We start from the raw sequence: 9,189 nt of genomic DNA, 5'->3' as shown, positions 1-9,189 counted from the left end.
TTCTGTGTTTGCTTGTGCTGTCAGGACCTTTCCCCAGAGCCTCTGAGCACATGAACCCTCCCCTTCAGGACCCTCTGGAGAGCTGTGGACGTGGAGCCCACCGTGACACAGACTTTGCCAAACAGGAGATGGAAGGACGTCAGGAGCCCTGATTGGACGCGTGTTAGTCAGGGGTCTGAGCTCAGACAGGAGGGAGGTGCCCCCTTTATTCGATCAGGAGCTCTGCAACTCTCGGGCTGTGTCTGCTGTGGTGGGTGGGCCACTCTACTGAAAGAGAGAGGAGGACGTTAGGGTTGAATTGTGTGCCCCCTAACTCATAGGTTGAGGTCCTAACCCCCGATGTGACTGCATTTGGAGACGGGGCCTGTGAGGAGGTGACTGAGGTGAAATGAGGTCACTTTGGTGGCCCCGCGGCAACACAACTCACGTCCTTATAAGAGGAGGCGATCAGGACACAGACACACAGAGGGACGACCACGTGAGGACACAGGGAGGAGAGGGCGTCTACGTGCCGAGGAAAGAGGCCCTGCCCACACCTGGATCTCAGACCTCCAGCCTCCGAGACCGAGAAGATAAACGTCTCTTGTTCAAGCCGCCCCGTCTGTGGTACTTCGTTATGGCTGCCCAAGCGGACAAGACGGACGATGACCGAGAGGGACTCGTGAGGTGTGTGGGAACTTGGGGGCAGCTGGAGGAGACTGGGTGTCAGAAAATCCAGCATCCGTCCCAGCTGGGAGGCACTGAGCGAGGCCGCTGGTGTCTGGGTCTCTGCTTCCTCAGCTCAGTGGTGGGAAATACAGGAGATGACCCTCCTGCATGGAGGCCTCTGCGTCTCCATCACCTGAGAGTAAGAGTCTGGAAACACAGGGCTGACGTGGTGACCACGCCCGCTGCCCTGGGAACCGCTGTGGAAGCAAAGGCCATCCCTGCATGCAGGCAGAGGCACCGAGGAGCATTGGCCACTGCAGCGAGGAGGGCAACGCACCAAGGGTCTCTCATAGCCTGCGACATTGGCAGAGACTGGCGGCAGGCAGATGGGCTTGAAGACCAGGCTGGACCGGGGCTGCGCTTTCCTGAGCTGGACTGGACTCCTGCTGGCCTCCAGCCAGACGCACCTCTGCTCATTGGGTCGTCACAGGCTGCAGTGACCACGGGCGTGGGTCGTCACCAGGAGGGACAGCACCAATGGCATCGACGATCAATGTTGGTTCACTGCCGTCTGTCCCAGGCGAGCCCTTTGTCCGTGAGAGGGCATGTGCACAGGTATGTGTGCAGGTATGGGCGTGCACGTGTGTGAAGTATGCTTATGTGGTATTTGTGCATGTGTGCATGCGTGTGTGTACCCACATGTAGGTGTATGCCTGTGTGTGCTTGCACCGGTGTATTTGTGTGTGACCTGTGCAACACATGCATGTGCACGGGGGTTGTCTGTGTGCATTTTCCCAGCAGGAAGAGAGATCCCAGCTCTCGTCCCCTGTTCCCAGGGACCAGCCTCTGGGGTCTGGGAGAGGAGGCATTGTCTCCTGTCCTCTAAGCCCGAGGGGCACCCATTTTCCCCAGACTTGAGGACAAATTAGGCCAGCTCTGCTGGGGGTAACCAATTCCCGCATTTATTTGTTTCTCTCGAAAGAAAGCTTCTGTTTGGTTCTAATGAGTAGCTGTTCCTAAAGAGAGCGGCAATAACGGCAGCAACGTAAGCAGGTTCTGTAAGCTTGTAATCACACATGTCAAACACCGTGCAGCGTTTCCCTCTGAAATAGAAGCACCGGGAGACAACACGGAGTGGGCGCAGGAAACCGTGTTTCCTCTGACAGAAGTTAATTCTAAACTAAGTATTCCCATTTTTACATGTCTATCATTTGTCCTTGGAGGATGCAAAACAAATATGTTTTTTAACGCGTAACACCAGCATTATTCCAGGTGGCCTCGGGCTATATGCTGTTTTCAAGTTTGCAGAATTGGAGGAGAAGAAAACAGCTCTGCAGTAAGAGGAACACGGTGCAGGTTAATCAAAACCACGTGGAAACCAGACGCCGCTGCCGAGACAGGGGCCTGGGCACCTGGGAGCTTTGGAGGGAGGGCTGGGGCAGCGGCAGCCTGAACCAGCAGGGTGACCGTCGCCCACAGTGGCACACACCTCAAGTACGCCTTCCTGACGTGGGTCCCCACTGGCCTCCAGCCCCCGCCACTCCCCAGCCCAGTCTGGGACGAGATGGTGCCTTTCCTTTCAGGGGCCGAGGTCCAGCTCGCAGAGCACAGATGGGTACCCTGGACGCTGACACGGGGGAGCCCCCACTGCGTGTACCAGTCTCCTGGGAGAATCGGAGGCTGAGGGGGACCCAGGTGGGGCACCCTGCTCCTGCCTACCCTCTGCCGGTGGGCCTGCTGAGCACACGTCAGCACAGGCCTCCTAGATTCTCAGTGGCAGCCGCTGGTGTGGGGTGACCGGGGCTGGGAGCGTGAGTCAGGAGCTGCCCTGCTGCTCCCTCACCACGACCCGGAAAGCGTGGCACGGGAATTTCCCACAGGAACCTTCTAGATCCCTGCCCTCCCCCTCATTTCTTCTTTCCCAGGCTGTGGGCCTTTTAACCAGCTCCTACCCCGAGCCCTGCCAAGTAGCCCTGGATGTCCCAGCCCGCAGAGGTCCACGCCGGCTCCCACGGGGATGATGTCTCTCCGTCTCTCCCTGTCTCTGTGTCTCACACATACTCGCACGTGTGTGCACACACTCACATTCACACACTCACACACTCGTGCACACACTCACATACTCTCACACACGTGTGCACACTCACTCTCACACACTCTCACACACGTGTGCACACTCACTCTCACACACTCTCACACACGTGTGCACACTCACTCTCACACACTCTCACACACGTGTGCACACTCACTCTCACACACGTGTGCACACACTCACACACTCACACACGTGTGCACACACTCACACTCACACACTCTCATAGACATGTGCACACACACACTCTCACACACGTGTGCACACACTCACACTCTCACACACGTGTGCACACACTCACACACTCTCACACACGTGTGCACACACTCACACACTCTCACACACGTGTGCACACACTCACACTCTCACACACGTGTGCATACACTCACACACTCTCACACACGTGTGCACACACTCACACACTCTCACACACGTGTGCACACACTCACACACTCTCACACACGTGTGAACACACTCACACACTCTCACACACGTGTGCACACACTCACATACTCTCACACACGTGTGCACACACTCACATTCACACACTCTTACACTGTGACAGTTGGGTCCAGCCAGGTGGTGGCTCTGCGACCCCTTCCCCTTCCAGTCCATGGCCGGGTCACCACTCAGCTTTCTGGCCTGGAGAGGACAGGGTGGGGTGCTCTGTCCTCAGTCCTGGGAGAGCCACACTAAATTCTGTCCAAATGGGGTGTCAGATCCTAGGCTCAGAAATCCCCTCAGGGACACTGTGGGCAGCCCAGTGATGGCCTGACGCTGGACGGTGTCCTCTAGGACGTGCCCATGGAGGTCCTCACTGCCAGATTTGGCACTCACTTCCCCCAAAACTCCAGAATCAGTAGCCTTGGGCACGGCAGTTTCCCTCTGCTTTGCAATTTAGATTGTCACACACATGTGTACACCACACGCATGCACACACGCCACACAGATGCACACACACCACACAATGCACACCCACAGATGTGCACACACATACCACACACGCACACACACCACAGTGTGCATGTAGACATCATATGTGAGGACATACATCCATACGCCGTTCACACACATGCAAACACGCCACACTTTCAAACAACCATACACATGTACACCACGCATATGTGTGTGTATACACACAGCACAAGTACGTGAACACACGCTTACTTGCACACACACCACACGTGTGAGCACCTGTATGCACACCACACCACAACACTTGCACACATATGCATGCACACACATATGCACACTCTTCACCCTTCTCAAGGAAACCTGGTCGTCCCCTGCCAGCTCGATTTCTTCATCGGAGGTTGGCCCTGCCCCGGGGGTGATCATGTCTGCAGAAGTCCCTGCAGGACAACTGTGGGCAGTTAATCTGAAGTTAGGCCCTGCACCCAGTGCTCAGAAAGGTTCTCAGAAAAGGCTGCAATTACTCTGACTGGCCCTGTTTGTAAGAGCACAGGTTTTATGACAAGGTTTTTAAAACGGAGCCCCCACCATGCTTGTAAGTCACCATGAGCAGAGCTGCTTCATGGCCCCCTTCTTCTGGGTGGGAAAGGGTGGGGCTAGTGAGGCCAGATTACTTATTAATAAGGGGAATTTGGGACCTTTGCAGTGGCCTTTTATGCGTCTGGAGGCCCCGGGTTTGGCCCAGTGTGCCTGCTCAGCGGGTTAACGCATTCACCTATAAATAACGGCTGTGACAGGTCCCCTGTCAGCACCCGCTGATGGACGGTCCCTTCTCCCGCCATTACAGCCTTGTGACTGTGGGAAAATTAATTTAAGTGGTAGTTAATTTCTAATGAATTCCACTCAAGCGGTTAATATAGTCCCTTGGTGTTATGGTAACCTTCACGGATCATTGCGTTATGTAAATAAATTCTACTTTACGCTGGTTTATTAAAAAAGAGAGCAAGATTGGGGAGTTGGGCTAAATCTTGTCTGCACACACACAAAACGAACACTTGACAGGAAAACCTTTAAAAGGAGAAGAAATTAAAAAACCCATCAAGAGTTTTCCTAGAATGCTGATCTGTTCAGTTTTAACTTCCCCCGGTCGACTGGACTGCCCAAATTCCTTCTGTGTGTGTATCCTGAGTAGAAAGAGGAGTATTTTTGCCTTAAAACCTGTGTGAATTTTGTAACAAACCTTGAGGAACGTCTTCCTGGAACCTCCGTCTGAGGACAGGGCCTGGTGGGTTTGCTCCAGGGCTGGCCGGAGGAGAAGGCTGGGCGGGCTGGGACCCCGAGGGTTGGCACAGACAGAGGGGAAAAGCACTCGGCAGGAAGTCATCTGGGGGTGCGCCCCTGACCTGTCGCAGGGGTGGGTGCCTGCTCCCCTACGGAGAGAACGGAGACGGACTCACTGGCTGACCCTCCAGCACTGGTCTGCGGGCGGAAGTGGCAAGGGGCGGCACCCACAGCCAACTCCCCAAGGGGCATCTGAATTGACTCAGATAACTCCGGGGAACCTGTTTGTGTCCCTTAGCTCAGGCTGCTGTAACAAGATCCCATAGACTGGTGCTTAAACAACACACTTACCCTCATGGTTCTGGAGGCTGAAAGCCCAAGATCAGGGTGCCAGTGGGCCCAGTTTCTGGTGAGAGCTCTCCTCTGGCCTGCAGACGGTGGCCTCTTCCTGTATCCTCACGTGGCAGAGAGAGCGAGTTCTTAGGGTCTCTCCAGTAAGGGCGCTAACCACATGGGACCGGAGCCCCACCCTCATGACCTTGTCTAAACTTAACCACCTCCCAAAGACTCCACCTCCAAATGTTGTCACCTGGGGTTCAGGGCTTCAATACACGAATCTGTGGGAAGACGAACATCCAGAGAACAGCATTGCGCCTGCAACAGATCTTTCTAGGCTCTCCACTCCACGTGGCCCATGCGTCTGGGGTTGGCTGGTTCCGTGGGGCCGCTCTTGGTGGGGTCTCTCATGCAGTGGCTGTCACACAGCGTGTGTGGTCAGGGTCATCTCAAAGGCCCCTTCATCTCATACTTGGCACCTGGCTGGGAAGACCCACCCCTGGGCTCCGTGAGCGTCTCTCCCTCTACATGGCTTCTGCACGTGCTGGCCTCAGGGCCGCAGAACTTCTTACACGGCTGCTGAAGGCTCCCAGGGCAAGTGCCCCAAGAGAAACCCGCAGGAGCTGTGTCACCCTCTGCAAGTCAGATAGAGGCTCTCACCAGACCCGGACCAAGCTGGCACCCTGATTTTGCGCTGCCAGCCTCCAGAACTCGGGAAATCAACGTCTGTTGTTTACAAGTCACCCAGTCTGTCTTTTTTGTTACAGCAGCCTGAACGCATTAAGACGTGGTTCTCCGGAGAAGCAGAACCAACAGGCTATGGGAAGTGGTTCACGGGACTGTGGGGCTGGCAGGTCTGACACGTCTAGGGCAGGCCACAGGCTGGAAACTGAGGCAGAATTTCCACACTGCCATCCTGAGGCCGAGTTGCTGCTTCTCTGGACTGCCTCAGTCTTTGCTCTTACGACTTCCACCGCGCGGGTGAGGCCCCGCATCGTGGAGGCTCGTCCGCTCTACTCAGGTCCACTGATTACAAATGGTAAAGGTTAACCACGTCCACCAAGTGCCTGCACAGCAATGCCAGACTCACGTTTGACCCACACTGTGCGCCTGGCCAAGGTCACGTGTCACCATCTTGCCTGCTACTGGGATGCGCAGCTGTGCTCTCGTCGTGGGCGCTGGCTCCTGCTGCAGAGCTGGCCGAGGGTGCGTCCCTCCCCCGCTCTCCCTGAGGACCACCGGGTCACGGTCCTCTGACCCAAACACCCTCCCAGCGCCATGGGCCCCTTGCCGGGTCCTGCCTGAGGACCAGCTCGTCCCATGCACCCTGCTGACATGTTCTCACCTCCTTGCTTTGGCACAGGCTGCCCTGCATCCAAGACACCCTCTGTCTGCATCTTCACCTGAGGTCCTGCCCCTCGTAAAGGGCCACTTCAGGGACGGGCAGGACAAGCCTCCGCTGAGCCAGACAATGAGACCGTGTCACCCTCTCTGGGGACCCAGCACTTTCTTTGCCTTCTGAGCACCGTCTGGCTGAGGTTCAGCGATGCTGGGTTTCCTTCTCCTGCTCGCTACCGTAAGCTCCTCGAGGCCACAGACCAGAAACTGCTGTTACCCTTTCTGCTCTGCTGTGCCTTTGAAGGGGTCCTACACTCAGTGGTGACCCAATGAGCATTCAGGTGAATGCCACCCCACGGGCTTCACCTCGACTCGTGGGCGTGAACAACGGCAAGTGTCTGGGAAAGCTCCACTGACTGGTGCCTCCATGTGGAGGACACCTCACAGGTCGCCTCTTCCCAGCTGCTGAGACCTCACTCCTGTTGTCACCCACAGACTTTGTGCCCACGAAGGGGTTGCAGCAAAGATCTGGCTGCTGCCGTGACCCGAGGTGCTTGCTCAGTGTCTTGATCAGAACGTCCACCTTCCACGCAGCCTCCCCGATGGCCAGGCACCAGATGCTCAAGCTCGCTGTGCATCAGTCTTGGTAAAGACCCTGGGAGCTGACAGCCCACCCTGACATCCCCTAGTCCTCCTCTCAGGTCCTCTAAAGCCCCTGCCCAGATAGAAGGCCTGCATCCCAAGGCCGGAGATGACAGCCCCCAGCGTGGTGGGGACAGTGCCCTCCTGGTCACCCCCACCTGCAGTCATACCCCATGGTGGGTCTCCCGCAGTTTTTCTGTGAGGGGACAGGAAGCCCTCTCCCCCAGGCAGTGAGCTTCCTCCGGCCTCCTCTGCGCCCGACTTCCCTCTGTATGAAGACGGGCCTTCCCGCCCTCTGTGTCTCGTGACTGCACATCTGAACTGTGGCTCCTGAGTTCACGGCTCGCAGACCAGTGGGAGGGCTGGCGCTCTCCCTGGCCCAGGGCCCAGTTCATGGGGAAGTGGCTCTGGTTGGCCGCGTCGAGCACACAGCTTCCCCTGGTCCAATGGCTTTGCCAGGGCCACGACCCCCGAGACACGGGGGCTGGAGCTTCCTCGATGCAGGCGGGCGGTGGAGGGGTGCTGGGACGTGAGAAAGTGCAGCTGAAGGAGGCTTCCCACCTGGTTTCTCTAGACTCCCGTGTCCTCACCAGCTCAGTGGCCACAACGTAGTGACGTGCCTGGTAAACTGGGGACTCGATGAACAGCCACTTGAGACAACAGTGAGAACGACAGCGACATCCACTGTGGGCTGCCTTTCACCATTTCCAGGGAACTTCCCTCAAAATGTGTGCTCCTCGGGCTAGGATGGCTAACAGTCCCCCCAGAAACGAAGACTACGCCCTGACCCCTTCACCCCTCGCTCCGGGAGCAGGGCCGTGTTGTCTCTGGTCCCCCAAACCCCGCGGGTCTGAGGCCACGACTCGGCCGTCCCTGAGCGTGCAGAGCGATCTCAGAGAGGAGAAAGGGAAGCACGAGATGAGGTCAGGAATTCGAAACAATGGTGTGTCCTTTCTGAGCAACTGAGTCAGAGAAACAGCACGTGAGATGGGCTCCTCTGAAATCAGGGGCAGCATTTCCCGCAGACGACGCCTTCCCGCCCGGACCTGGTGGTGCCACCTTCCATGGGGCGGTCCTCCCACTCTGTTCCTGGGGCCACTTGACGCTGATGTGTCCCACAGGTCAGCTGGGGCAGCGCCACCCCTAAAACCAGACGCTCCGAGGACGAGGACGCATCCCCGGGAGTTCTCTGCGGCCGTGGGGGAGACGGGCCACTCCTGCTCGGAGCATCTTTCTTAGCTAATGTGGGGCCCTGAGCGGGCTCCGTTCCTACGACGAGGCAGCCCGGCTCTGCCTCGGGGCGGTCCTGGGCCTGCCCGCAGGTCGCACCTGTGTCTGCGCCTCTTTTAACATGGGCGGGCGCTGTGGGCGCATGTGAGGCCGGGGCCTCAGCTCCTCGATTCTCCCAGGCATCTCGCCAGGCTGAGTCCGCTCAGAGGATTTCCGGGTTAGATGGATCTGCTGGATACTGGCCCAAGGAAAAGCCAGCCAGGCCCCACGGGGGAGGGAGCCACGGATGCTTCCTGGTCTGATCCCAGGTCGCTCCAGGCGGCGGGCTCTGTTGTGAGTCACACTAGCCCCTCTGGGGCCTGAGTAGACTTAATGTCAGCTAGGGGTCTTGTCACCAGCACGTCCCCCGCAGGAACGCTTCCAGCAAATCTGTGGTGTGGATTTCCACCTTCCTAGGCTGTGGTACAGCCAGCCCTGGTGGTCCAGCAGTTAAGACTCTCCTCTCTCACGCCAACGGCCTGAGTTCCTGCCCCCATCTGGGAACCACACTCCCTGTGTGTCAGTGGTCATACTGTGGTGGCTGCGAGTTGCTGTGATGCTGAGAGCTCTGCCACCAGGATTTCAAATGCCAGCAGGGTCGCCCATGGTGGACAGGATTCAGTGGAGCTTCCAGCCTAGACAGACCAGGAAGAAGGACCTGGCCACCCACT

At 57.4% G+C, this 9,189-nt stretch overlaps 1 long non-coding RNA gene across 2 annotated transcripts; it reads right to left on the bottom strand.

Annotated features, from left to right (window-relative positions):
* Positions 1 to 1,587: 1,587 nt before the first annotated feature.
* LOC139046491 (uncharacterized) lies at positions 1,588 to 7,539 on the bottom strand. Of its 2 annotated transcripts, none has more exons than XR_011506595.1 (3): positions 6,615 to 7,539; positions 4,893 to 5,082; positions 1,588 to 1,751 (listed from the first exon to the last, which is right to left on the bottom strand). It is a non-coding gene; the product is annotated as an uncharacterized lncRNA (long non-coding RNA). The 2 variants fall into 2 exon arrangements; XR_011506596.1 differs by having other exon boundaries at positions 1,594 to 1,751; positions 7,420 to 7,537.
* Positions 7,540 to 9,189: the final 1,650 nt, after the last annotated feature.

The sequence above is a fragment of the Equus asinus genome, chromosome 10 (assembly GCF_041296235.1).
Source record: "Equus asinus isolate D_3611 breed Donkey chromosome 10, EquAss-T2T_v2, whole genome shotgun sequence".
NCBI lineage: Eukaryota > Metazoa > Chordata > Mammalia > Perissodactyla > Equidae > Equus > Equus asinus.
Note: the sequence above shows the minus strand (reverse complement) of the source record. Positions and strands in the feature narration are given on the sequence as shown.